Below are 27943 nucleotides of genomic sequence, written 5' to 3'. Positions count from 1 at the left end.
TGGAGAGAGAAGAGAGTGAAAGGATTTGTCTGTGTAATAGATGTTTCCCCTGAAGGTCTGCGTCAGATCCCCAGGTGGGGAGCCTGTCTCTAGCTGCTGATATTCAATTCCATGTCACACATAAATAAGGGAGAACAAGCCAGCTCCTACTTTTATAGGCCTTTTATCTTTCACTCTCCCTGTCTCTTATTCTCTCTCTCAGATACACGTCCTTTCCTGCATATTCTGGGCTTTGCAGTACAGCACTAATTAACTTTGCTAATTAGCTCAAGCTTGCACTCACTGACAATAAATATGCAGTGCACTGTGAGTGCAGAGTATTATTAATGAAATGGACACAGACACCTTCACTGGGGAGAAGAAAGCTTAAGGGCTGTGTGTGCACCAAGCGGCATCGAGAAATATAACGGATGTGGCAATGAATTTATTCTGCGGCTCATAAACCTAGTACATTTCCATCTCCTGAAGTAACAGACACCAGGGAAAGGAGCAAGGTACTATCAGTGTGTATGTGTGAGAGAGCAAATTCAGTAGTGGCCAGGGCTCCTGCAGCTTTAATAATTGTATAAAAGGGGAATTTTTGACAAGTACATCTTTCCCAACTGCCTATGACCAGAATTACATCATCTATATCAGGGGTGGCCAACTCCCAAGAGACTGCCATCTACTCACAGAGTTAAAAACTGGCAGTGATCTACCCCATTTTGGGGGGGTTCAGGTCAAAGTTCTTGAGCTTTTTTAGGAGAGCCCAAGTTGTTGAGCTTCTTTGGGGGGAGGCACTGATCTACCAGTGATCTACCACAAACGTCCACTGATCTACTGATAGATCACAAACTACCTGTTGGGTGTGCCTGATTTATATAATGCATTAAAAGTGAAGGAGGTATGTCTTATACAGCACAGACCAAGTCACCCAGCAAACAGGAACAGAAAATACTTTGCGTTTTTTTTTAAACATTTATATACTGCGTCATCATTTGCATTTCTAAGTATTGTGCGCAAAATGAAAAAAAAATCTACAGAAAATGAGACAATAAAACAACAAAATTACTATCAATCTGAACACAGCCTTACAATGCCTGCCAGAACGAGAAAGCCTTAGCCATGCACCTGAAGTTCAGCAAGAAGGGTGACTGCCTAATCTCAGTTGGGAGAGTGGAACAAATGCATGGAATGCAGTTAGGAGCCATGTGTCTGAGTCATGGGGAGCCGCCAAGAAAGGCTCCTCCAGATAACTCAGGCTAGGATATAAGGGATCAGGTGATTCTTAAAATTATCTGGACCCATGTTGTTAAGGGCCTCGTAAATTAATGCAAGAACCTTGAACCTGGCACAGTAATGCATGGACAGCTCCCTGGAGGCAACAAATATGATTAGGCTGCAGCTTATCAGTCATGTAGGGAAAAGACCATATTTCAGTAGCAGCAGTGCTTTTCTCCTTTAAAAAAATGTTTAGAGGTACTCTCATTTTCCTACTGATATTGAAATACTGCTCCTCAATGAGGCCAAACTTTGATTCACAAAATGTTTAGGGGTATGTGTACCCCTGTGTGTCCCCCCCCCCGAAAAAGCACTATCAGGGTCCCTGGTTTGCAGGCAAAAGGTCAAAGGTTTTGTTCCTGGCACCTCCTAGGAGTGCTGGGAAAGACTCTGTCCTGAATTCCTGGATAGCTGCTGGACCAGCTGGCTGATTTGGTATTAGGCTTTTTTCTACGTACAGAACAAATAATTCAGGTACTTCTAGGGTTGCAGAATGGGACAAGGCTGGACTGCCTTTAATTGTTGTGCAGAGAAGGGTAATTTCAGCAGGGGAACCTCACCTACCCCATTTTTAAACATAAATATTAAAGATATAGGAGTGAGGGAATGCCGTACTCAGAAGCAGGAATCTGCACAGATGCACATCTGGATCTATGCATTGCATGCTCATCTGGGTCTCTCTGAACTGGTTGGATATGTTTTTCGATGTAGATGGGGACGCACATCTCTGTCCAGGACCCGTTGGTTGTTGTGCCTGATTAGTTGCACATTACTAGAGTTTAGTCAGAACCAATGTGTCTACTTTGTTCATACATTAATATATGGAAGTTGTATATGTGTCACCCGCATGTAAATCCTTCAGTTTCCAAATTACAATATGACATTGCCAGTGCTTTTTTGTGAATATACTCACTGGTATAGAGTATCAGCACCTTTTTTTCCTGCCCATAGCAGCCATTTTGTGTGGCATTAACACCACTGCTATCAAGAATATGGGCACCTCATTTCCACACCCAAAAAATTGGACTGTCTTCACTATGAACCACAGAAGGGTGCAGGACCCCACCTGATAGTTAAGAGTGTAAGTTCCTAGGATGAAAACTAGAATTTAAACTTAGCATTTTTACTCTTGATAAAAGCCTTTCCCCCACCTCCTTTGCTCACTGAAAGACTGCTTCTGAAGTTATTTTACATAACAGATTGAGGGTGGAATAAACTTGGATTGTTAGAAATAATAAGCAGAAGAATACACAGTTGCTATGTACCTGACTCAAATCAGTTTCTCAGCCGTTGACCTGGGAATACAGCAGCCTATCCTTTATGAATACCAATTACTAGTAACTGTGTTATTCCATCAAAGTTCTAAGAAACTCTGTACCTTTCACATATCTCTCAGCGCCTGACTAAGGGAGACATTGGGGCTATCAAGACTATGAAGTCCATTTCTCTGAACTACTCTAGAGGGATTTTGGACCAGATGATTGGCTGGTGTAAAATCACTGGCCTCAAGGAAACAGAATCACTGGTGGCAACAGAAGATATGACCCACTGCTCTCAAAAGCTGAAGCTGTTCTGGCAGTGTGAGGCTGGATTCTGTGCCTTTTCAAAACAACTGAAAACCTATTCAAGACAGTTCCATTAAAAGTAGAGAGGAATGAAATTAAACTTATGGATTATTCAGTGCTTTAACCAACAGAAACGAAAAGGACCAGAGGCATTGCATTTTAAATCTGTCCTGTGGCAGGTTGTTTAGATTATCTAGCTCTAGAACAGGTGTGGGGAATCTTTGGCTGAACTACAACACCCATTATCCCTGGCCATTGGCCATGTTTGCTGGGGCTGATGGGAGTTGTAGTTCAGCAATGTATGGAGGGCCAAAGATTCCTCACACTTGGTATAGAAGAATGAAACATGCTCCTCAGAAAGCTAGAAACATCTGATTTGTTTGGGTCCCTTTGATTTAGAAAGAATTCACTTCTCCATTTGGATTTTGCTAATGTTCTGTGACATAATGAGTGCCATTGGCCCAATTATGTCCAGTGTGAGAGCAGAGTTATATACTGGCTGTGACTCGGGCTGCCTTCAGACATGGGGTTTATTGTGTTTGTTTTACTGCTTATAATGCTAGGACTTCTGTCCTTATTTCTAATATTCCTTTAACACTGAAGTACCTGTTGTCTTATGGAACTGTGATTAATATGCTGCCATGCTGTGCTAAATTTTAAATGGTGAGAAAGAACTGTATGCCAGGATTGTTGTTGTTGTTGTTTAGTCATTTAGTTGTGTCCGACTCTTCGTGACCCCATGGACTAGAGCACTCCAGGCACTCCAGTCTTTCACTGCCTCCCGCAGTTTGGTCAAACTCATGCTGGTAGCTTTGAGAACACAATCCAACCATCTCATCCTCTGTCGTCCCCTTCTCCTTGTGCCCTCAATCTTTCCCAACATAACGGTCTTTTCCGGGGACTCTTCTCTTCTCATGAGGTGGCCAAAGTATTGGAACCTCAACTTCAGGATCTGTCCTGCCAGTGAGCACTCAGGGCTGATTTCCTTAAGAATGGGTATGCCAGGATAGTGACCCAAATCTTATGTTGTGAAATTACAATGCAAAAACTCCAATGTTTTTCTGAGTTACAAAGGTTGCAAATTGTTTCTTTTCTGCAAACAATAAACAGGGAGAATAGCATGAAACTGCCTCTAGATTCCACTAGATTTCCAGAAGTAGCTTTATGTCTAAAAAGTAAAAATTATTAGGTAAAGAAAGAGAAGACGGAACAAAGTGCTGCCTGATTGCAGCCTCAGTTATGGGAACTGGGGTCTCAACCAAGCAGCTGCAAAGTAGAAGGGAAAAGGTATACTGTATTTGAAACAGACAGGTGGTGGGTGTGAGGCTTTGCTAAACATTTAATGTCCCCCCACCCAGCACTTCCCCTCTGCAACCACTTCTTCTCACCCACCCCCCAAGCTGCTATTTTTTTTTTTTTTTTTTACTATTCTTCATGAGGAAAAGCAGCTGGGGAAGGGAACTCCAAGGGAGGGAAGGGTTAAGCACATACCACCATTTTGCTGCTGTTCATCAGATTTCCAGGCATGATATGCAAATCCAGCCTGAGAATGGCTTTCCTTGTACCATTTGCATTATATAGCTTTATCTTCTCCCTTATCTTCCTGCTCCCCCTGTTACAAAGTCAGATGCAACAGATGTGTGCCTTGTCTTATCCATGTCTGAAAAATGCAACAGCAAAGCCTTTTAATTCCTTAATTAACAGTAACTAATCATTCGGCATTCTCCCCTTCTCCCCACACCACCCTTTTTTTGTAATGCAAGTGCTTGTTTTTTGTGACAATGCAGAAATAGCCATGTCGCCAGGCAGAAAATGCAGGAACAGCTTTTTTCCTTCAAAGTGTTTCCCCCCCTCCCTGCTTTTAGAGGCTGCTGGGGAAGGGAATAAAAGGACTAGTAATAAAAACAAGCCCATCATGTTAATGCTCCAGGGGAGGCTACTGTTTCATTTGTATTAATCTGAATTGGTTGTATTTATTTGCCCCCAAAGTAATAAATGTTCATCTCCATTCCGAAGGCCTGATATTTAATAAGGCATCGTTCACTTCCATAGAGACAGCCTGTTTCTTTCATTGGAATGCATAGCCTGACCACACTTAATTTCTCCAAATCTGGCTCTTTATAAGTAGGGACAGGAATGGAATTGGAGACAGAAGATCAAAGAGCAGGACCTTTCTGGGGGGTCTGGTTAAGACATGAATATCCAACACTTGATGGCTGGCTAGCTGCTGTATATGTGAATCGACTCCACTGACAAATCATTGCTTTTGAGGTGATGTTACGTAATACAGAAGTTTCTTCTGTGGTGTTTTATCTGTGATGGCCCCATTTGTGCATTGAAAAAAGCAATTCCTTGAAATTGCAGTTAACCACTGGTGAATATAGGGACACGGATGGCACTGTGGGTTAAACCACAGAGCCTAGGACTTGCTGATCAGAAGGTCGGCGGTTCGAATCCCCGCGACGGGGTGAGCTCCTGTTGCTTGGTCCCTGCTCCTGCCAACCTAGCAGTTCGAAAGCATGTCAAAGTACAAGTAGATAAATAGATACTACTCCGGCGGGAAGGTAAACGGCGTTTCCGTGTGCTGCTCTGGTTCGCCAGAAGCGGCTTAGTCATGCTGGCCACATGACCTGGAAGCTGTACGCCGGCTCCCTCGGCCAGTAAAGTGAGATGAGCACCGCAACCCCAGAGTCAGCCACGACTGGACCTAATGGTCAGGGGTCCCTTTACCTTTACCTTACTGATGAATATGCATGCCTAAACTAGTGGTGGCAAGGAATGAAGTTTTGGTACCTCCAGTCCTTCCAGTAGACAGGATGCTCCAGCCCAGTCTGACCTGATGGACAACAGGGTGGGGTGACAGCAGATCACATCAACTAGATGGTTGGCCTGCTGCTTTTAGAAGAGGCAGATATATCCCAATGTTATTATTATTTGGTATTCAAGCCAATATTTTCCACAGGATACATACCACATTGCTGGTTGTGTGCTGCGGCATCCAGCTAAGAAGGAAGCTGCCAGAAGGAAGGGCCCAGTTTTAATCCCTCGCATCTCCACATATGTGTGGAAGATACTCGCTGCCTGAGACCCTTGAGAGCCACTGTCAGCCAATATAGATAAAACTGAGCTAGATGGACTAGGAAGGCAGCTTCCTCTGTTTCTATGTCATCTGAATATCCCTTTGGAATATAAGTATACTGACAATCTCTCTCCCCACCCTACCCCCATTTTTAACCATTCTAGCCATCAGAGATTATTTCTCATAGCCACAACAGTCAAATTGCAAGTGAAGCTAGAAAATGTTGTCTTGCTCTCCAGTTATTGTGCATTACAGGCATCTTACAGCAGCTTTTGCATGCTGCCATTGGTAGAAGAGCTTCTTTGAGCCAGCGTTATCTCTACACAACGTTGCATTGCCAACCCCCAGGCACACTTCCTGCACCTACTGTTAAAACAGCTGCATTTCCTTCACAATGGTTTTCTTTGCCTGAAAGTTCACAGCAGCTCCAAAAGCAGCGCTGTGAAATAAGCATTCCACTTACTGAACCAGGGGGGGTTGCCTGTCAAGAAGCTTAATTACGCACACTGGCAAGGCAACACTGCATAAAACCAGAGTTGTTCTGTTAATTCTCCAACCACGAGCAGCATCTATAAGGTGTGATGATAGTAGTACACAACATTTATCATATTTGCTGGTTTAGTGTGCTGTTTCTTTCTTTGTGGGTTGGAGCTCTGAAGAGTGGGATTCACATAGCTATCTCACAGCTTTGCAAAACAGAAGGATGTGTCAAATATGCATGCATAATCTCAGAGGCCTTCGCCAGCCACGCACACAAAGCAGCATACAAGGTCTGCTCCACAATACACACATGGACCATATTACTCACATAGTTTCGCCGTGATAAATTCAACTCATTCCTAGAAATACCACGTCCTTACACAACTGCAAAAAGAACATTCTAAGAAGGCTGTAGGCTGGGATGTGGAAAGGATTTGTGATAGTCAGATTACTGGTATATTCAAAACAAAACAAATTCCTTCCAGTAGCACCTTAAAGACCAACTAAGTCAGTTCTTGGTATGAGCTTTCCACAGAATCTGAAGAAGTGTGCATGCACACGAAAGCTCATACCAAGAACTGACTTAGTTGGTCTTTAAGGTGCTACTGGAAGGAATTTGTTTTGTTTTGACTATGGCAGACCAACACGGCTACCTATCTGTTACTGGTATATTGTTAGACTAGCAGATAAAGAATAGCTAGGGTTGCCATATCCCCAGGAAAACCAGGACATGTCCTCTTTTGGGGAGCCAACATACCAATCTGGGCAAATTTTTATATTTTAAAAGAAATGTCTGGGTTTTTTGGGTTTGGTCTCAGGCTCAGGCTGCTCTGCACACCACAACTGTTGCCAGCCCAAGCTTGGGCAAGAGGCTCACAACCCTCAATAATAACCCTCAAGCAATAATAAAAACAAGTTGAATGTTTACAACTTAAAACAAAATTAAAATACAACATTAAAATATTGAAACATTAAAATATTAAAATGCCTCATTAAAATGCCTCATCGCAGGAGGAGAATGAAAAGAAAAAAGAAAGAGAGGGAGGGAATCAAATTGGCTCCAAGCCAAAGGCCAGGTGGAACAACTCTGTCTTACAGGCCCTGCGGAAAGAAATCAGATCCTGCAGGGCCCTGGTCTCATGAGGCAGAGCGTTCCACCAAGCCAGAGCCAGAGTTGAAAAGGCCCTGGCTCTGGTTGAAGCCAATCTAACTTCCTTAGGGCCCAGGACCACTAGGGTGTTGCTATTTATGGACCTTGAGGCTCTCCGTGGGGCATACCGGGAGAGGTGGTCCCGTAGGTATGAGGGTCCTAGGCCGTGAAGGGCTTTAAAGGTCATCATCTTCCATGAACTGGTGTAATCCTGTTTTAAAGCCATCCAAGTTGGTGGCCATTGCTACCTCTCATGGGAGTGAATTCCAAGTTTAGTAGGTGCTGTGTGAAGAAGTACTTTATTTTGTCTGTTCTGAATCTTCCAACATTCAGCTTCACGGAATGCTCTGAAGTTCTAGTATTATGAGAGCGCATGGACTCTCACTATGACATTTCTTGCGCTCCTGGGTGCTTCTAGATTGCACCCAATGTGCAGTGTTCTGTGCTCTCTTGTCTTTGTAGAAGAAGAGCACAGATCAAAGAATAGTTTGCTGTGTTATTTTAGTTATGCCCAAGACAAGTACCTGACAGCACAAACAAGTAGGTGCAGAACAGCTTATTGTCAGCCAGACACCTGATTCTGCGAAGGCTGTACTGCAACCAAAGCTGCATCTTCACTTACTATTAATAAACCTCCAATCTAGCAAAGCGGTTGGGTAGCATTTGACATGACGTATCACATGCTCAAGGGTTTAGTTGATAAAACAGTGCTGTATTAATAACAGCTGTTGGGTGTGTGTGACACATTACTTTTGCCAAAGATTCCTTGCACTACCAGTGTCTTTTCTTATTATACCTCTGGGAGGTAGCAGTAGGCTCAGTCCCAGCCCGGCAGGAACAACTTCCACTGGTGATTAAACCCACAGCTACTTGCTCCATCACTCTAGGTTTCTCTGACTAGCACTGACAAGATCTGGCCCCGCTTAGTGTGAGAAATGTGCTGTGTATCAAAGAAGCGTGCAATAGCCTTAAGCCAATTGCCAGTTTGATCTTGGGACTGAGCTCACTTGCTAACTTTCACTGTAGGTGTTGAGACCGTCAGACATTGTCCCTTCAGTTTGCATTTTATCTCTCCCCCTTCTTCGGCAAAGAAGCAAGCCCCAAACTTGGAACAATTGATGGAATAGCTAATATAAAAGCTGCTGGGTTTCTTTGGCTGGTGAGGACCCCATTACATCTTGTACAGTTGATTGCTTTATATCCTGCAACACCACATGACCCACTTGCCAGGGAGAGTATCTGTCAACATCTCTGTATTCCTTTGTATCTAGAGTACATGAAGCTCAAAGTCCCATAGCTCCAATCCCACTTTCATCTCCAGCAGTCAAAGCAAACAAGACAATATGCCTTACTGGGCCAAAATTAACTGCAAGTTTAGAGAGATTGTTTTGATTTAAATAATAATAATATCAGCAGTGCTTTTTTTCAGCTAGAGTGTGCTGTAGCACAGTTCCAGCACCTCTCAGCTGGGCACCATTATGAGCTGGAACTCCCCCTGTCCACTTCTTGCCTCTATGTACTTCTTAGAATTCAAAAATGAACATTTAAAGTCAAAATGGAAGCTGACCAGTGTCTGTGAGTCTACACTTTTTTAAAAAGATCTATGAATCCATCTAGCTCTTAGCCACTCCTAGGTGTGATTAGTCAAACTATGGGGTGGGGCCGATTCATATTTGTTTTCCTTCAAACCCTGCAGGGTTGGCCAGAGCCCTGGACCCTCGGCACTTTGGCGTGCCCTGCTGACAAGGGTCACAGCACTGGAACGGAAGGCGCTCTGCTGCTAATTTAGCAGGGCCGTACCAGAGCACCTTCTGGTCTGGCGCTCCAGTGCTGACTCACACCAGAGTGAGCTTCTTTTGGTCTGGAGCACCAGAGCGCTCCGAAAGCTGGGACATTCTAGGATGCAAACCGAAGCTGGGATTGGCTTCTGTGTTTATGGATGTCCCATTTAAAACAGGACAATTGGGAGGGGGGTGCTTTCCTTATTTCTATAATGTGAATGCAGGCAAGCCCTAGATTAGCTAAAATCTAGATCTGATTACAGAATGGTTCACTTCTGCTTTCTGTCCCACATTAGCAACATTCTTCTGTACCCACAAATATCACATGAGACACTCAAAGCAGCTTGAGTTGCTATGCTGCATGTGGAAAGTAAACCACCTAAGGCCTATGTCCAGTATGTCCTGTGAGAATGAAGGAAGAATTGTCTGCCTGTATAGCGAGATGTTCCATGTCAATTTAACCCAATTTCACAACCCAGACGAAATCTCTCTGGGCTCACACAAGTGAAATCAAGTGTCTCTTTCTGTTGCCTTCTTAACTCTGCTCCCCAGAAGACAAATATTATTATTCAGAGATTAAAGTTTTAACATGCAGGCGTTTACTTAAGTTTTAAATTCACATTTGCACTTCATTTGAATTCATTTTGCTGTATAGATGAGTCCCAGGGCCTCTACCTTCTTTGCTGAGAATTCCTCAGGGCTGCTTGAAATTAGCTACTGCTATTCCCCCTGAAGGCTGACAGGACAAATTGTGGCAAACTGCTCTTTCAGAAAACTTAACCCACCAAATGAGACATGAGAGAGCATGCAACATCAGGTAGCTGGGCTTTTAAAATATATATGGCAGCTTCCACCCCCCACAAAATATGACCAGGGCCAGCCCAGGATATTTTGCTATTTGAGACAAATAATAAGATCCCCCCCACCTCCATTCCACATACAAAAGCTGACTAGACTGGCAGCTGAACACTAGCAATGAGATAATGTCCTGCAGGCACCAGCGGGGAGCAGGCTAGTTTAGTGAGTGCAGGACATGCAAACACATTTCTGTCCTGCAACAGAGTAGAATGCCGCCTGAGGTGCTTGCCACACTCTGCCTGATGGTAGGGACAACCCTCAATATGGCTCATGCATGCAAGCCCCTAAATCACACTCAATTATGGAAAGGTGACAGATATTGAAAATATATGAATAGGCAATAAGATAGTATATATATGAAATAGTGGCCTGTGGGGTGGGGGCCACAGAGCTGCCTTCTCAACATCAGTGTTGCTGCAGCTTACCTGGATGGGCCTGGGATGCCAAAGAGGTTAGAATAGCATGAGTGCACAGGTGGGAGTGTTGGGCTGGCTCTGACCATGCAGCTGCTCAGCCTGACTTCACTGGTACCCTGCCCAGCCGCAGCCTCTTGCTCAGCATGGACACTGAAGAAACATGACAATGGAGCAGCAGTGGGGAACCTTGGAACCAGGGGGGAAAGGCAGCCATCCAAGTCTATTTACCTGTTCCCCTTCCCAGACCACCTGCCATCCTCTCTTCCCAGTCCAGCCCCTTCACCAGCCCTGTTTTGCACCATCCTCGGGTGATTTTGCCTGGCTGGAATGTGTCCTTGAACTCTCCTAGTGCATTTTGCTTGCCTGGGTAGAGGATAGAGAGGGTTGTGTGGATGTGTGTAGAAACCAGCCTCCTGTACAAAGTTAAAATTGACCGTAAGCCAGGATTATCTAAAGTGATGGAGCATCCAGCTGGCACCATGAAAGCAATACAAAGTTATTTGGAGAAGGGAAAGGGCAATGGCAAGTGAGGAAGATGAAGAAGACAAAGGTGACAAAAGGAAGCAAAGGAAACTGACATCAACTCCACTCAGCAAAGGAAGGGAGCTTTGGAGCACAAAGAAGAAAATTGAAAATATCACACTCCTCAAATCAGCTTGGATACAGAAGGGAAACCTGAGGCTGGGGCAGGTGATACATTTGCACTTTACCCCTATGTGCGAGAAAGAGGTGGAAATGAATGTCAACCTAATGAAGGGAGATGCATCTTACAGACTGTCTCTGCCTACCCTGCACTTACCTGGTGTACCTGCCATGCATACAACTCTAACAATTCATCCCACCTGTTTCCTTTCAGCAGATTTGTTAGTGTCATTGAATATAGAGTATGGATGGGTTTTTTTAAAAAAATAAAAAAAATAGTGTAGGTGACATTTGACAAGCATAGCAAGCAGTCATGTCATTGCACAGCATGGTTCACATGCACAGATTCGATGCATTTAAAATTGCAAGAGGAGGGAGAAAGAGGGACTGATGCTTAGCTGATTTTTACTGACCTAGATTTGTAAACTTCACTGGAGCTGAGCCGATAGACACCAGCTTTGGCTGTGGAAGCTGGACTTCACCAGAGTGGCCCCATAATGTATACAGATTCAGAATTCAAGCCTGAATCTGGATTCAAAAAGCCACTGTTCAAAATGTGCACGATCAGTTCTTCCAGCAGTTAACCAAGTTTTGATGCGTAGTTTGAAAAACAATTGGCAGTTCACTACATAATGTAGGGTCAAATTCTTGGAAATAAAATATGTCAATACTTAAAAACAAACAAAAAACCCCAACACATTTGCATTCCGCCTTTCTTCCAAGGATAGGCTATCCCCTTAATGCTCATAACAGCCCTGTGATGTAGATTAGGCTGAAATATAGCAACATGTGCAAGGACACTTTCTTAATGTCACGGAGTTGGGAGTTGAACAAGGTCTCTTGAGAAGTCCCCAGTCAATCCAGAAGTCTGTCTGCTACTTCACACTGGAATTATTGCTCTGAACATGCACCATGTTCTCAACACACTAAAAACTTGGATTGCTGCAAAATTCTCACAGATAACAAGGATATGATGCTCCTGTACATTTCACACATCAGGAAGTGCTGGGCACTTGGCAAAGTGGAAATTCAACTGGAACAAGGTCTGCGTGATAATTATATTCCATAGCATATGAGCAAAGTGAAAGCAGAAAAACCCCACCCTTATATGTGATACTGACATCTAGTTCCTTATTCAAACTCCAAATCCACATGCCAAAAGAAATAAAATCAAAATCTCGGCTCAGACTCACCACCAAAAAAGAAGTAGTAAACAAATTAGAAATTTGTAGTAAGATACTTTTAGATGGGGGGGGGACCCAGAATCAAGCAGACAGCAGCAATCCAGCAACATCAACACATCAGCTTGCTCTGACTTTGTTCCTTCAGCTGATGGCATGGGGCTGTCAGGTACTGTCAGAGTAATTATAGAAGATTGCTACAGGATAAACATCAATGTATTTTGAAGAGTAATTGTGCTGCAGCCTCGGGATCCTTTCTGCATGTCAGGCAGCAGGCACCAATTTTAGCTCTTTGCTTTCTGACAAACTCAGGAATTGCAAACCCATTTCATCCATTTTTCTTGCTTCTCCTTCCTCGGGTCATTCTTTCTTTGGGAAATCAGCTCCTAAGCAACATTACCCAAGAAGACATTGGCATTTCCCAGAGTTGGTATTAGAATGAGACTAGAATTGAAGGAAAAGCTCTGCAGGTTGAAGATTTGAAGAATTTAAAAATAGGCTCATTACAATAATATTGTTGTTCCATTTCCCTGCATCACTGCACTTCATGCTGCTATTAAGCATAGGTTTTGTTTATGTACAAACTTTTCTTTATCTGAAGTGAACAACTTATTGTCATTGTTTGCCTTCATTACAGTAAGTACGTCTCTGAAAGTCATAGGGCAAAGTTCTACTCAGTGTCATTGCAAAAGGCCACCTCCATCTAGTTCAATCTGCTAAAAATGGATATCTGAGTCATTTCTCTGTGGAAACACAATGGTGGCTCAATATGCCATACAGGAAGTAATTAAATATGATATGCCCCATGTACCATATGACTTGGAAGGCAATTCCAATTAGCTGTGTAGCTCATTGGTAGAGCACTTGCTTTTCATTTGCACCCAGGTTCAATCCCTGGCTTCTCCAGTCAAAAGGATGTTGGGTAGCAGAGCTTGAAAGGGACTGCTGCCTAAGACTTTGGAGATCCACAGCCTCACAGAGTAGACAATCCTATTCTGGTTATATGGATCAGTGATCTGATTCAGTATAAGCTGTTTGTTTATATTTGTAAATACTATTCTATGTGTAGGGACACAGGTGGCACTGTGGGTTAAACCACAGAGCCTAGGGCTTGCCGATCGGAAGGTTGGCGGTTTGAATCCCAGCGACGGGGTGAGCTCCCGTTGCTCGGTCCCAGTTCCTGCCAACCTAGCAGTTCGAAAGCACGAAGTGCAAGTAGATAAATAGGTACCACTCCAGCGGGAAGGTAAACAGCATTTCTGTGTGCTGCTCTGGTTCACCAGAAGCGGCTTAGTCATGCTTTGCCACATGACCTGAAGGCTGTATGCTGGCTCCCTTGGCCAATAAAGCGAGATGAGCACCGCAACCCCAGAGTCGGCCACGACTGGACCTAATGGTCAGGGGTCCCTTTACCTTTATACTATGTGTAAGTACATAGCTTAATACCAAATTTATTGGGATCAGCTAACAGTCATAGAATAGTAAGCTGGCCTCATCTTTCCTCTACATTAATATTGTTGCATGCCACTCCAGTCTCCAAGTGGTGTGAGATTCCAGGGGTTCCAGGTACTTACTCCTGAGGAAGCTGACTTGACTTCAAAACCTACATTTACTAATTTCAGAAATTATGGGGAGAACCTGGCACCCAGGAATTTTAGGAGATCCTTGCTCCCTGCAAACCCATAACACTACCAATTATTTCACTTGCCACGGGAGTAGGGCCCATCAATTACCCTAGTGCTCTGACAGTTGCCATCACCATTCTGGTTCTTAAAGAACATTCCCTTCCATTCCCTTTCTGCTCTGCTACTTACTGCTTCCAGTGTACCTAAAGCTTCTGCTACCTGGGGTCAACCGATCAGTGGTGGGAGTGAGCCCCTTTGCAGCTGATGGTGTCCTAATGATGTCAGATGATGTCCCCTGTCAATTATAGTCCACAAAGTTGGCCCTGTTTGTAGGGAAATTTTGAAGTTCCTTGTATCCCTCTACTCAACTTATCAAATGTGGTATAGGGTGCACTGGGGGATCCCATGATATCCCTGCTCCCTCCTGGAAGTAATGACTAGTTATAAAATGGAGGGAAGGAGTAGCCAGTGATCCACAATGCCTTTCCCTCCAATGGATAGAGGGTGGTAATGTATCCAGCTTCATTTTGAAAGCACAGTCTGTCATGATGACACAGTAATGTGTGCTGGCACACAAACTGGAAATCCCTGCTCTCTAGTTTCCCACATCTCTGGTCTTTCTGCCTGTTTCTTATGTATACATGAGCTCTCAACATGATTTTTTTTTTTTTTATTCTTCCTTTCCTTTTGTTCCCAGGATCAATGCCAACTTATTTAACATTGCAAACACCCTACACATAGCAACTAGGATAAACTGTTAACTCATTTCTGCAAATTTGCCTAAATTGTGCAGAATTGGGATTTTTCTCCTTGCAAAAATGGGGGTATATGGTTCGGCTTCACATGTATGCAAACAAATTGACCCACAGTGCCATCCAGCCTGAAAGGGATTCTTTGTTCGGATATTGACAGATCTTAACATTTTGAGAGCTGTATAGCCAGAAAGAACGGCAAAGACTGCCAGAACCCAGCAGCTTCAATGAAGACTCCCTTTTATGTTAATTATAGCCAATGCTTTCAGACTATTAAGCTAAATCAAAACAGGATGTCCTTAATCTGCAATAAGTATGTTCACACACAAACCACCATCAGACAAATTAAAGATATGAATTACAACTAATTTAGTTATTTGCATTTCAGTTTGTATAAAAACAAGCCTGCAGGCATGTGTTATGGGTTGATTTTCATTCTTTAAACCAAAACTTGGACCAGGTAGCCTTTCAGATAGAGGACTCCTTCACATGGAGGATTGTTTTCTGGCAGCACTTCCAAAAGAGAACTTCTTAAAAGAGAACACAAACCCACCCTATTAGTGAACTTTAAAGTCCTTTAAATCTGGACATTTTACTTTCTTTTTACTAATAGTACCCAAGGCAGAATGAGTAAAGGGAAATGCTGGCTAGCTCAATCAAATGGCTTCATCAGGCTTATAAACCGGCCTACGCTGACTGACAGAGCAGGGTCGTACTGTCAAGAGTTGCTCTGTGTGAGTCTATCAAGACACTCAGCGAAGTGAAAGACTAATAATCCTAGTTCAAGGCAGTGATTATCATTAGGTCAAGTACTGTAAAAGAACTGCCCATGCCTCCACCTCTCCTGTGCTTCATCACCCATTCCAATAAGCAGCATGCAGAGGCGGACTCAGAGTCTTATGCTAACTCAGGAGTGACTGGATGCAGATTTTTATTGGGGACCACCTAAATGACAACTTGCCACAAAAATCTGGCAGATGTCTCCCTCTGGTTAGCCCTGCATTGTGTATGAGGCCAGTTGCATGGATCGTAATGGCCGATGACCTTAATATCACAGGAGCTATTATCACTAAGTACCTGTTAGTGCATCAGGCTGTCTCATGGTCCACCTGGGACAGATGCTGTATCTGGAAACATATAGACTCATTACAGACAGACTGCAAAGCAAAGCCCCCACCCCTCCTGTATTCTGCATATGGCTTTCAAATCAACATTTCTAGCCTGAACATCAAAATTGGCAAAAAGGTTAGCCAGAGCAGCCTAAGCTCCTAGTCGTACAGCAATAAAACTACAAGCACATTTGCAAAGCTAAGCAGGTCTGGTATGGTTTTGACAACTTGGTGCCCTGAGATGTTTTGGACTACCATTTCCCATCATCCCTGACCATTGGACATGCTGGGTGGGGCTGATGGAAATTGTAGTAAAAGGAAACAAAAACTGTCAGCACAAAGCTGATGAAGTCTGATATTTATATATGTGATTTCCTGTCATCAACATGTTGGTTGTCCATATCCAGTGGGAAAACAATCACAACACATTCCACACTTTCTGTGGAGAAGAGTAGTTTTAAGTGGGCATGTTGTATCAGGAACTATTTTAATTTTATATACCACACACACACCCTTTCAACTTGGGCACACTTGCTGAGTTGACACATTATATCCCGGGAACTGGTTTAGGAGATTTAGGAGAAGGAAACAAGGCTGGAACTACAAGTCCCACAATGCACTGAGATTGGCCTGACTGAAATAATTTTGAAACACATTCCACTGAGCTGGCGTAATTTCTCCCCTTCTCAACAATGCATATTGAAAAGGGTCGTTAACATATGGGACAGAGATATTTTTTTTTGTTTGCTGAGCTGCTGTCCTTTAAACCAAAGTAAAGACAAATATTTCAAAGAGGAAGGATCGGGAATGGGAATGGGGAATGGTGAAAAATGACTCCCTGAAAGGAGGGAGATGAATGAAGGTTACGCTGGCAAAGATGTAAGGTGGCATTTTAATGATGCTAATTTCCATGCCTGTCCATTTTTCTCTTACCGACTAAGCACCTTGGTTTGGCTGTGCCGCCTGCCCTTTCGCCCCATCCATTACACCCCACAGTGGCACCAGTGAGACACCAGCACCAATTTACTTGATAAATTCTGCTGCTTGTTATTTGAGGGATCGGACAGGCATCGCGCTTTCGGGAGATTAATTTTTGATTTATGGTCGGCAAACATGATTTATTTGGATCCTTCCCCAGGGCAAAGGCAGGGCTGTAAATATTTTAAATGCTGTTAGCTGGTGACAAGAAACATTGCTGGATGGGAAGCAGGGCAGATGGGAATTTGAAATCATAGCAGCCTTTCCACTAAATTACTTAAAGGCAACTCTGAATATTTGGTAGTCTGTTTAAAGTGGGGAGTAAGGAAAAAGCAGGGAGGGAAAGATGTTAAATTGTTATCTTATTAACTGAGACAACATCTCCTGCTTTCTCAACGGAATCCATTTGCTCCCAGTCCTGCCATTGATTGCACAGCATTAAATCTCCAAGCCTGCTATGTGGCACTTCTGAGGGAATAAAATGTCCCCAGGGAGAGGAGCAAGGTTACTGTAAAAATGCTCACGAGGGTCTACTTAGAACCACACCATTAACATAACTAGCCATAATAACCTGGCACTTTGTGTGGATTCTGGGCCATCTCTCAACTGTGCTTTCTCTTCGCAATTGAAAGTTTATTATTGTAAGAGCCAAGGGTAGCCAACCTGTGGCCCACCAAAAGTTGCTGGGCTACAGCTCATATCATCCCTGACAGCTGGCCAAGCTGACTGGAGTTGATGGGAGATGGAGTCCATCATTACGGGACCGCCTCTCCTGGTATGCCTCGCAGAGGACCTTAAGGTCCATGAATAGTTTAGAGGTCCCGGGCCCTAAAGAAGTTAGATTATCCTCCGCCAGGGCCTTCTCAGTGATGGCTCCGACCTTGTGGAATGCTCTATCCCATGAGACCATGGCCCTGCAGGATTTAACTTCCTTCCGCAGGGCCTGTAAGACAGAACTATTCCACCTGGCTTTCAATTTGAACCTGGCCTGATCTTTTGTCCCCCTTCCTTCCCTCCCCCTCCCCTTTTTGTGAAGATTGCCTGCTCTGGGATCCCACAGCTGGTTCTCCCCTGGTGTCCTTGCTGGCCCAAGTGGGACTAAATTAAGCAGCTAGCCCTGGTGATCATTTAATGTTTATTGGATGGATTTTCCCCCTAAATGGATTTTTGATTTTATTGTTATTTACGTTTTATCTCGTGTTTTATGCTGTTTTTTCTCTCTTTTTTTGGTAGCATCAATTAAGTGTTTTAAATTTGTTGTTAGCCGCCCTGAGCCCGGTTTCCTGAACCGGGAAGGGCGAGGTATAAATAAAAATTTATTATTATATTATTAACATCTGGAATATCGTAAGGTTTAGCCACCTCTAACCTATATTGTCCCATCCTTTCTCCAAAGGGCTCGGGGCCCTGTGCATGCCCCCCACTTTATCCCCACAACAATTCTATGTGAGGTAACTTACTTACCTGCCTCTAGCTCCTCTGATCTTTGCTTGCTGCTCCAGATCTTGATTTCTGCCTGACTGGGACTGTGTACTACTTGCCACTGGTCCTTCCCCCTAACAGTTAGGAGGTGCATGGGACCCCAGAAAACCCTGATAACCAGGCAGAAAGACAACTTTTGAGGTAGATGGAGATGTCAGTGGGTGGGTGCCTCATGCAGAGGGATCTTTTCCAGCTGGAACTCACTGGAACTCGGTTCTGGCACATCTCAGGTGGGTGCCATTGCCATTATAAGAGAATAAGGGAGGTGTAAATGGTGAGTTCTGGCACCTCTTTTTTAAGAAAAAAAAAGCACTGCTCATGCACCTAAAATAACGTGAGACATGAACCCTCGAATGTGCAGTCACTGAATTGCCCCTGGAATTATAGCTGACAGCTTGTTGTTAAATATGTGCATGTGATTTTATGTGCAAGATATGAAAGACTATATGCATATATGTGTTAAGGGGACTAGGGATTAAAGGATCATCTTGATGCTGTAGGTTGAAGAAATTTTAATAAAAAATTAAACAGTAAAATCTGAAAACAACAAGCATTGGGGGAGTAAGAAGCTGTGTGCAATGGAAATATGCTCTTGTATTGCTTATGCTTCTTGGAGGGTAAGGAAACACATTTTGAAGTGCAGCCTGCCGCCAGCTCCTTTAGAAGTTACATTTGGCTTTTTCATTATCACAGTCAAATCCCGCCTCCTTGTTCCCACAGTGTAAGACTAGCTTATTCTCCTCAGTTGAAAGCTGGAGGGGATGTGAGGACTGAATTATTGGGAAGGTCAGAAGCTTACAAGCATGGTCTTTAATGTCTGGTGCAATGCATGCTGTTTGTGGCAGGTGCAGGCTATGGAAAAACAGGTGGTGCAACATATTTTTCCACCAAATTGTAGCTGTGAGCTCTTTGCAGGGGATCTGGGAAGCAAGATTTATTCAAGGGCGGGTGTTCCTCTGTGCCACAAGTCCCTCGGCACTTGTGTCTTGATGCTGTGCTTTATTGACAGTCTGAAGACTCTGATCAAAGAGAACCTGGATACTGCTCCTACTGCGAGAGGAAAGTGTACTCTGTGAGCAACTCCAGCAAAATTATGCAAAAACATGCAAATAGGGGGGCTTCTTTTCTTTGTATTTGAAGATTTATTTTAGGCCTATCTCACCAGACGTTAGAGACAGAATTTCTTTTTCAGTGGCTGCAAGTTAACTCCTGAATATATGCCACTCAGTTATTTCAGTAACATCACTGGGGATGGACACCATCAGCTTTCACCCAAGGCTTTTGCCCACAAAGAGCGCTGGCAGGCAAGACTGATCTGAGCTGTCATTCTCTCCCTCTCCCTGCTCTGAAAAACAATGTGCTAAACTTGGGGTCTGCTAGTTATAGCTGCACAATATTTCATCTTCATTGGAATATCCAGCACTGAGCTTGGAGTTGGAAACATATGCATGCAGTAGAAAGCCCATTAAAATACTCTGAATTGGGCTAAGCTGTTTCTTAATTAGTTTCAGGAGATTGTTACAAGTTTATCCAATTCGGTGAGCAGTGAAAACTGTTAACAAATACACTGATAAGCCAAAAGAGGAAAATGCTAGGATGTTTGCTCCCTTTATTGTTTATTATCTATTTGTTCCTAAACAGTGGCCACACATCACTGTGGGATCAGTTGTCTGCTTTATGCTTTCATGCCTTGAACACAGACAATGCTGCTGCTGCTGGAAAATGCTGGGTTATTCATTTAAGCATCTCAACTCTTCTCTAACAGCAAACAACACCTGTGATCAGTTAGGTCAGGGATGGGGAACCTGTGGTCCTCCAGATGTTGCTGGCCCACAACTCCCATCCATCCCTGACCATTGGCCATGCTGGCTGGGGCTGGTGGAGTCCAACAACATCTGGAGAGCCCATCCCTGAGTTAGGTATTTACCACTGAGATAAAATACAGGGTCTTGTAAATCATCTGATCCTAAGCATTTTATTCTGCTAAGAACCACTTCATCAGTAATGTTCAAGAACATAGGCATCTATTAGTGTCACATCCTGAAGCCTAAGGCTTCTCCATGTGACCACATTTTCTGCAAAACCTATCCTGAGAATAATAGAATTGTAGAGCTGGAAGGGAGCACGAGGATCATTCTAGCCCAACTCCCTGCTATGCAGGAATATTTCAACCACATGGTCTCAAACCCACGACCCTGAGATACATAAGAAGTTCCTGCTGGATCAGATCAATGGCTCATCTAGTCCAGGATCGTGTTCTCACAATTTCTGCCTATGGGAAACCAGCAAGCAGGATTCAAGCACAAGAGCACTCTGCCCTCCTGTGGTTTCCAGCAAGTGGTATTCAATAGCATTGCCATCTCAAACCATGGATGCAGAGTACAGCCATCATGGCTAATAGTAGACAACAGATGCATTCTGCCTACCTGGGTTGATGTGATTCATTATATTTCTATGCTGCTTTTCATTCAAACGAATCACAAAGCAGCTTACAAACAATGAATAAGTAGAGCAAAATAGAACATCACAAATACAGCACAAATCATTGGTGAAGCAATGGCAACCCATAAAGCACCCTCACAAAACATATAACAAAATAAGCTAAACAGCACAATTGCAGCACATGTCATATTATAGGATTCACAAAGTACTGCAGCATTCATAAACTATAAAGCAACGCCAACAACATTAAGAAAATAGCAACCAAAAAATAAATCAAGCACTGCCACATTCATACAACACTCCCCACCCCCATGACTCACAATTTTTCACTCTATCCAGTTCATTAAAAGGCACACACACACACACACACACACACACACAATGTCCATGGCAGCAACTCCTTTCTGAAGGTTCCTTGGGCTGGAGGTGGGGTAGCACAGGTAAAACCAATGATGCCATGAATACAAAGTCTCTCTCACCTCACAGTTCTTCCTCTGGAAACAGCTCCTTTATGAAGGCTCCTAGGGCTGGAGAGTCGAGCTAGGAAGGTGGAAAAAGCCATTGCATGATGACCAGCACAAAGTCTCTTTTCTCTCACTTCATGTTGGGTTTCTTTTCCACTGACAAGCTGTGTTGTAAATACTGTAGTCCCTCTGGCACTACAGGTTTAGGAGAACCTGAGATGTGGCTTGCCAAGACAGGCTTGGCTTCCTACCCATTTCAAACGTGAATTCTGCAAGACAGCCAAAGACACCACGGCTGTCAAATCTGAGGCATTCTGCACCATCCCCCTAGTCTTAACTGCAGGTTTTTTTTAAAAAATGTATGCCTCTCATTAGGGAGGTTTTTAATCATGGACAATTACATCCATGACAATTACATCCATCAAGGACCAACTCCAGGCCTCCTGATCCATTACGTTTTGATCTCGCTAATTCATTCTTGTCGTGTGCGCTTACAAGTCCTACACCCCTCATTTTCCTCCACACGTCTCCTTAGTCCCATTCATCTTCACAAAACCAGTGACACACACAACTGTGAGGGAAATGCTATGGCCGCCTCATTTCCAGGGTTCCCTTGCCACTGCAGCAGGCAGGTCTCTTGGATTGGCTCCCAAGCTATAAAGGCCATTGTGCTGTGCTAGGACTTTGGCAGGTTGAAGCATACGCCTGACATTTGCATAGGAAGATTCTTTTCATAAAAGAAAGGCTAATATTGACATTCCCTTCTTCCCTGACCCCCTTCTTTCACGCCAAAGAATAGCTTCCTTTCACTGGAAGATCCGAATGGATTTGCAGCCCAGCAACTGTTTGCTGTTCCTGATGGGAGTGAATGCTCAGTTTGAGGATATTCACAAAGCTATTTGCTGTTGATGTTTCATGCAGAGACATCTGTAGTCCAAGGGGCAGCAGTACTCATTCATATATGGTTTTCAATGCCATCCCTAATGGGAAAGCTGAATAGCTTACCCAGATAAACAGTAAGACGTCTTTGTACAGTTCAGCCCCTGCTATTGGAGCTCTGGGTTCTGCCCTTTTGTGGAGGCAGCAGCACACTAACCATAACAGATAGTCTCAAATTTTAAAAAAGCACTTCTAAAAAAATAATTTGTGTCCCCTGTCTTTGTGGCATTGTCCACAAAGGCTGAAAAGAGCCTATAATTCCTCATTAGCATAGCTAGAGGACAGCTACAAGTGTCATTCTCAAACAGATGGGACCAACTATCGTGCTTGGTTTAAATATAACAGAGGGACATGTGAAGCTGCCTTATGCTGAGTCAAATCACTGACCCATTTAGCTCAATACTGTCTACATTAACTGGCAGCATCTCTCCGGGGTTTCAGGCAGGGATCTCTTCTGGTCCTATTTGAAGATGCCAGGGATTGAACTGGAGACCTCCTGCATGGAAAGCAGATGCTCTGTCACTGAGCTACATCCCTTTGCCTGGGCATGTCAAAAAATGTTTTCAATATGAGGTTAGGTGTGGCTTTTTGCTCACAAGGTAGGTTGCTGGTTCCTTTTGGGCCTTTATAAAAACTAAATGAGAATGTGGAGGTATTTATTAAGTTAAAATATTCATACCCCACCTTTCTGCTGAGCACAATGCTTAGGAAATTTACAACAGGTAAAATTATAAAATATAAATAAACATTAATATAATATACTGTACATAAACAATTTCCATTCCATACAATAAGTCATGGGCTGTTGCAGGAGATAAAACATGGGTAAAAACCAAGGTTTAACTTTTAGGATGTTCTGAAGAAGTCAGTGTTGTTCCTTCTGTTTATTTAGAGTCAGAACAATTTTGTTCAAGGACTAGTGATCTCACTGAACTTCATAATATATTTTGGCTCTGAATATAAACCTCAGGAAATCCTAATACCTGCCTTTGACCCAAGGTGAGCAGTACAAACCCATACGATTATGGCATAGTTCCCCTCTGGCTCAGTTTGTAATCTTACCCAGAGAAGAACTCTTATCTCTCTCTCCCATGTCCAGTTCAGTTAGTCACCTACATCCATCTACTTGCTGCCCCCCTTTTCTTTATGGATGCAGCAGATTTAACAATGGCAGGTGTATCCCTCCTCCCTTTCCCTTCCTTCTTACCACATGTTGGCCTTTGCCTGAGCAGACATCAAGCACCCTAAGGAAATTAAATTCCCCACAGTCCCTGTTATGGAAAGCTTCTTCAGGATGCTGAAGATATGGGTGTGGAAGAGAAAGAGGGGATCATTATCCCAACTTTAAGCAGTGACATGACCACTAATTCAGAAGAATAGGTGCCCAAAATTATCAGAGAGCCATGAGGCCTGATGATGTATATGGCAAAGGCATCGGGTACAAACCTTGACTCCCATTTAGGACCCAGTCACCCACAGGTGATCAAGTGAGAACCCCCTGGGGTAGTACATTTCAAGCAGAAGCCCTATAGGAGCTATTGCCCTCATCCAAAAGACTGCTCAGTCTCCACCAAGCTAGAAGTAACTGAGTAGTGATGGACTGCAAGGCAGCAAGGATGAGAAAGCCTGGCCCATTAAACAGCACATATCCCAGTGGCAACAGCACCTGGAATAGGTAGCCAGGTCAAGGAGGTTCCTTTTGGCTCCCAGGTGGCCATAATATGTAAGCAGGTCCCTAGGAAAGTTCATGTAGCAAAGAGGATGCCAAAAAAATCATGTGATATCAGACTTAAATAGTAGATATTATTATCCTGTGCATCCCTGCTCAAGTTTGTGAGATGTATCTTCTTTTCAACTTTTAAAATGGATAAAAGCCAAACACAGTTTTTGCCAAATTAATTAACTGTTGGTCCAGATGTGCTGCAAAGATCAAGATTTGTCCCTTAACTCATGTCACCACCTAGTGGCAAAGGGGAGAGGTGCTGAACACAACCTCAAAGTTGAGGGGGCCTGAGGGTCATTAATGCATTGTGTTTATAGCCCTATCATGCTTTCTTTCTGAATCCATTTGGGAATTGTCCAACGCTCAAAGACTCTCAGCATTTTCTCTTTGCTGTTTTGCAAATGCATGGCCAGCTTGTCTGTCTTCCAGCTATGATCCGGCTGATTCAGGTCTCTGGTAGACATCTAGAGGAGGAGTCAGTACTCCAGCGTACAATTTATACACCCATCACAACCACAGCTCCAGTGTAGTGGCAATGTGTTGTGTAAGCAAGAGAAGCAGCAGGAGGTGAGCATGACAGCAATCCTTGTTGCTCTGATGCCTCCATTTCTTTTCTTTTTTTCTGGTCTGCAGCTATTGTACCAACCTTTCATATTAGAGAGGAGAATGGAAATGGAGGAGTCAGAGCAACAGGGGTTCCTCTCATGCTTACTTCCATCTTCATCCCCAGCTGCCAGAGGCTAAAGGGCTCTGCTGTCTAGCTACCCACTTTTTGGGACCAGAACTGTAGAACTCCAGAGCTGGCAACCTGACTGCTAATTCAGCCAGAGATTGCCCAGTTGTGAAGGGCCACAAAACAGTTCATGGAGCTTAGCTCCAGAACATATTCCTCTTTATAGTTGCAGGGCAATGTAACCTGTACATGAGGATAAAATTGGTTTCTCCTCTCTCCTTCTCTCTCTCCCTCTCTCTCTGCACAACAAACAGGATGAAATCTTTTCCTCCTGCTGCTAAATTGGAAAAAAGGAAAATAAAACAAAACAGCAGCAGCCTAACAATAAATATCTTGGAGGGGGAAAATAACTGGAGCATTGAAGATAAAAGAACGGCTGTTAAATGAAAATGTTCGGGCAGAAAGGCATTAGACAGCACTAGTAATTGTTAATTTGTACTCGGTTGGGGTACGAAAGGGCTTTTATTACTTCAAATATGCATTTATTCTGTTTTTCCATTTGGAGGAAGTAACACACAGATGAAGCTCTAAACCCCCAAGGTATTGGGTGAAATAAAGTAAAATAAAATAAAAATCTCCTGTAATGGATTCCATGCTTTTCTGGACCCAGCCACCAAGCCACATTATTTTAAACTGTCTTGTAATGAGTGACACAGAAAATCCAATGGAGCCGGCAGCTTCTGCAGTGTGCGTGCAATTAACTTGCTATCATCAACAGGAAAGCAAATAAGCTGATCTGCCATGCTCATGAATGGCAGGGTCTTGACTATATGGATAGGAGTGTTGTCCAGTGGTTAGTGATTAGGTTCAGATGGTATGTCAGTATATGAATCTGTGACTTAACTGTGTTTGCAGTTTTTTAAAAATAGTTTTTATTTCTTTCTTATTTATTTATTACATTTATAGACCACCTTATCTCTGAGGAGCTCAGGGTGGCATACATCCATCTCCTCACTTTACTGTCACAACAGCCCTGTGAGGTAGGCTAGGCTGAAAGGCAGTGACTGGCCCCAGGTCACCCACTGAGCCTTCATGGTCAAGTGGGGATTCAAACCCCGGTCACTTAGGTCCCAGCCCAGCACTCTAACCACTACACCACATTGGACCTTGCATTTGTTTTGCGGAACCACTGATAGGGCAGCAATATCGATTCAGATATATTTAGATAGATATTGGTGCTTTTACTTAGAAACTGAAAAATTCGGGGGGGGGGGGGGGGACAAAGACAATATCAGGGCCGTCTCCAGTTGGATGGTCCCCTCCTCACGACATAGCCAAGTGACACCATCCGTCCTGTGGAAATGAACACCTGAAGCTGACTGCTGCCTTTGTCGGACTGCTTGTTATGTGAGCTTGTGGTTATTGGTGTATCCCTTTTGATTTTATAAATCTTTGTTAGCTGCTTTGAAGACTCCTAACTGAAAAGTGGGGTATAAATTTACCAAATAAATGATAAAGAATAATTTGATATGCAGCCAGCAGCAAGGAACTTGCATTCCCTGCTTCTGCCAGGACTGTGTTCTTATTGTCAGTTTACCTCTGACTGCTGGGGGAAGGGAAAGGGCACTCTGGCTCCTGGCATGAGCCCAAGGTCTAAGGGCCATGAGGGACACACTTCCGTTTGCCCCGCTGCTTTCCCCCAAGAAAACCCTCAGTTTAGCACTCAATCGGACGGAACAAATGGCAATTGGGTTTTCCACGAGTTGCCATTTCTTCTGATTTAGTGCTGAAGAGTCGGTTTTCTGGGGGAAAGCAGTGCGGCAAAGGCAAAATAGCTCAGACCCATGCCTAGAAAGTGCAAGAGAAGCGGAAAACCACTTGGACCCATGTTTTCTATGCACACGACAAGCCGAAGTATGGACGAGCCCTAGGTTGTTGTTCCACCTCCATATGTCCATCACAACAAGATCGCCACCAGCAAGAGACCAGTCTGGCCTCAAACAGATATAAATGCCTATAAATAACTCAATCCCTTAAAAAAATAATAATCTGGCACTGTCCAAACCATTTTGCTTCTCTCCCTTTGCTCTCAACTCTCCTTCCTTCAAATGCCTGGTGGCAGGGCTCATGTATCTTATTTTGATTTCTTTATGGTGCTTAGCAAATGCAGGTATAAACAGATAAATAAATAAGACACTGTGCCACGTTGCTTCAATTCCATGGTTACCAGCTGCCTCTAGATTAGCTTTTCCTGTCAGCCTTCCTTATTTTGTCATTTGCTAATTGCTTGCCTGGTTATTCTTCACTTCTTTGTGGCTGTTACCCACCCAAACAACAGCTTGTTGTCCACTCACCGGTGTGTGATTTAATAACAAAAGGCAGCCTTTGCATGATCAAATCTGCCCAGGGACCAGCAGAATCTATCTATCTGGAGTGCAAACTGTGCATTGTGGTTTCAGTTGTCACAAGCACCAGTTTTACAATACTGGTACTCACGTGATCAAGTGTTTGCAGTGCTGGTTTAGATAATCTGCTGCCTCGGATGTTCCTGGGGACCCAGGACTGCAAATCTCTGGCTGATGACTTCACAACTGCAAGGGTTGAAAAAAGATGCTCGAATACACACTCCGTGAATTAATTCTTTAGTAGTAACACTTAGCTTCCAGTTATACATGATTGATTACTGTTTTGCAACTGCTATTTCCACTCATAATAATAACGAAGGAGAGAGGGGGGAGGGAGAGAGAGCTGAGGCTTGCCCAAGCAAGTTAGTCCATCCTCAGACTCTGTTTGTTGCTTGTCTCCTTGTGTATGCATCAGCTGCCCTTATGCATTAATGATCTGTGTGCACACCACAGCTTTATGATCTGTTATTCTCTGTAATGTTTCATTAAGAGTTTGTAGCAGAAGTTCCCAGTGGGTGGGTTACGCTGGCTGATTTGTAGTGCTGGGACGGCCATGTTGCCAGCACACAGTCCGATCCATTAAAAGAGCATCACCTCCTTTCCAAACTGGTTTTCCTTTACATTTCTTTCCTCTTCTTATTTTCTCCTGCTCACTGGGTGCTTTGAACTCTCTAGTGGCAAAAGCAGTGACAGGAACCAGGGAGACAAGAGAAAGGTGTCTACAGCTCTTATTTTCCTGCTTAATAAAATATTGACCTTTGTCTAAACCTGTCAGCAGAGGAAGGGCTGCATCATAACCTGAAATGCATTAAGCTTTGCCTTAGCTGCAGTTTTTAGAATGCCTCTGTTTTGCGGGTTGTTGCCATGGAATGCTGCTGATTTTCTAGTGGGCTTGGTGACATTTTTGCTGGTTGTAAAGACAAGACCTTTGAGCATCCA

General features: G+C 43.6%; 2 long non-coding RNA genes across 3 annotated transcripts in view; both read right to left on the bottom strand.

Annotated features, from left to right (window-relative positions):
- Positions 1 to 27943, bottom strand: part of LOC309344148 — a 62633-nt gene that overhangs the window by 11581 nt on the left and 23109 nt on the right. The window contains exon 3 of one of the 2 annotated variants that reach the window (XR_014157634.1): positions 19943 to 21340. The exons of the other annotated variant lie outside the window; for it this stretch is intronic. This is a non-coding gene — a long non-coding RNA (uncharacterized lncRNA). Of the gene's footprint in view, positions 1 to 19942; positions 21341 to 27943 lie in introns of those variants that run through there. 2 annotated transcript variants of the gene reach the window in all.
- Positions 1014 to 5850, bottom strand: LOC309344149. Its single transcript, XR_014157636.1, has 3 exons — positions 5619 to 5850; positions 4317 to 4485; positions 1014 to 3993 (listed from the first exon to the last, which is right to left on the bottom strand). It is a non-coding gene; the product is annotated as an uncharacterized lncRNA (long non-coding RNA).

The sequence above is a fragment of the Podarcis erhardii genome (assembly GCF_964252035.2).
Source record: "Podarcis erhardii genome assembly, chromosome: 6".
Taxonomy (NCBI): Eukaryota; Metazoa; Chordata; class Lepidosauria; order Squamata; family Lacertidae; genus Podarcis; species Podarcis erhardii.
Note: the sequence above shows the minus strand (reverse complement) of the source record. Positions and strands in the feature narration are given on the sequence as shown.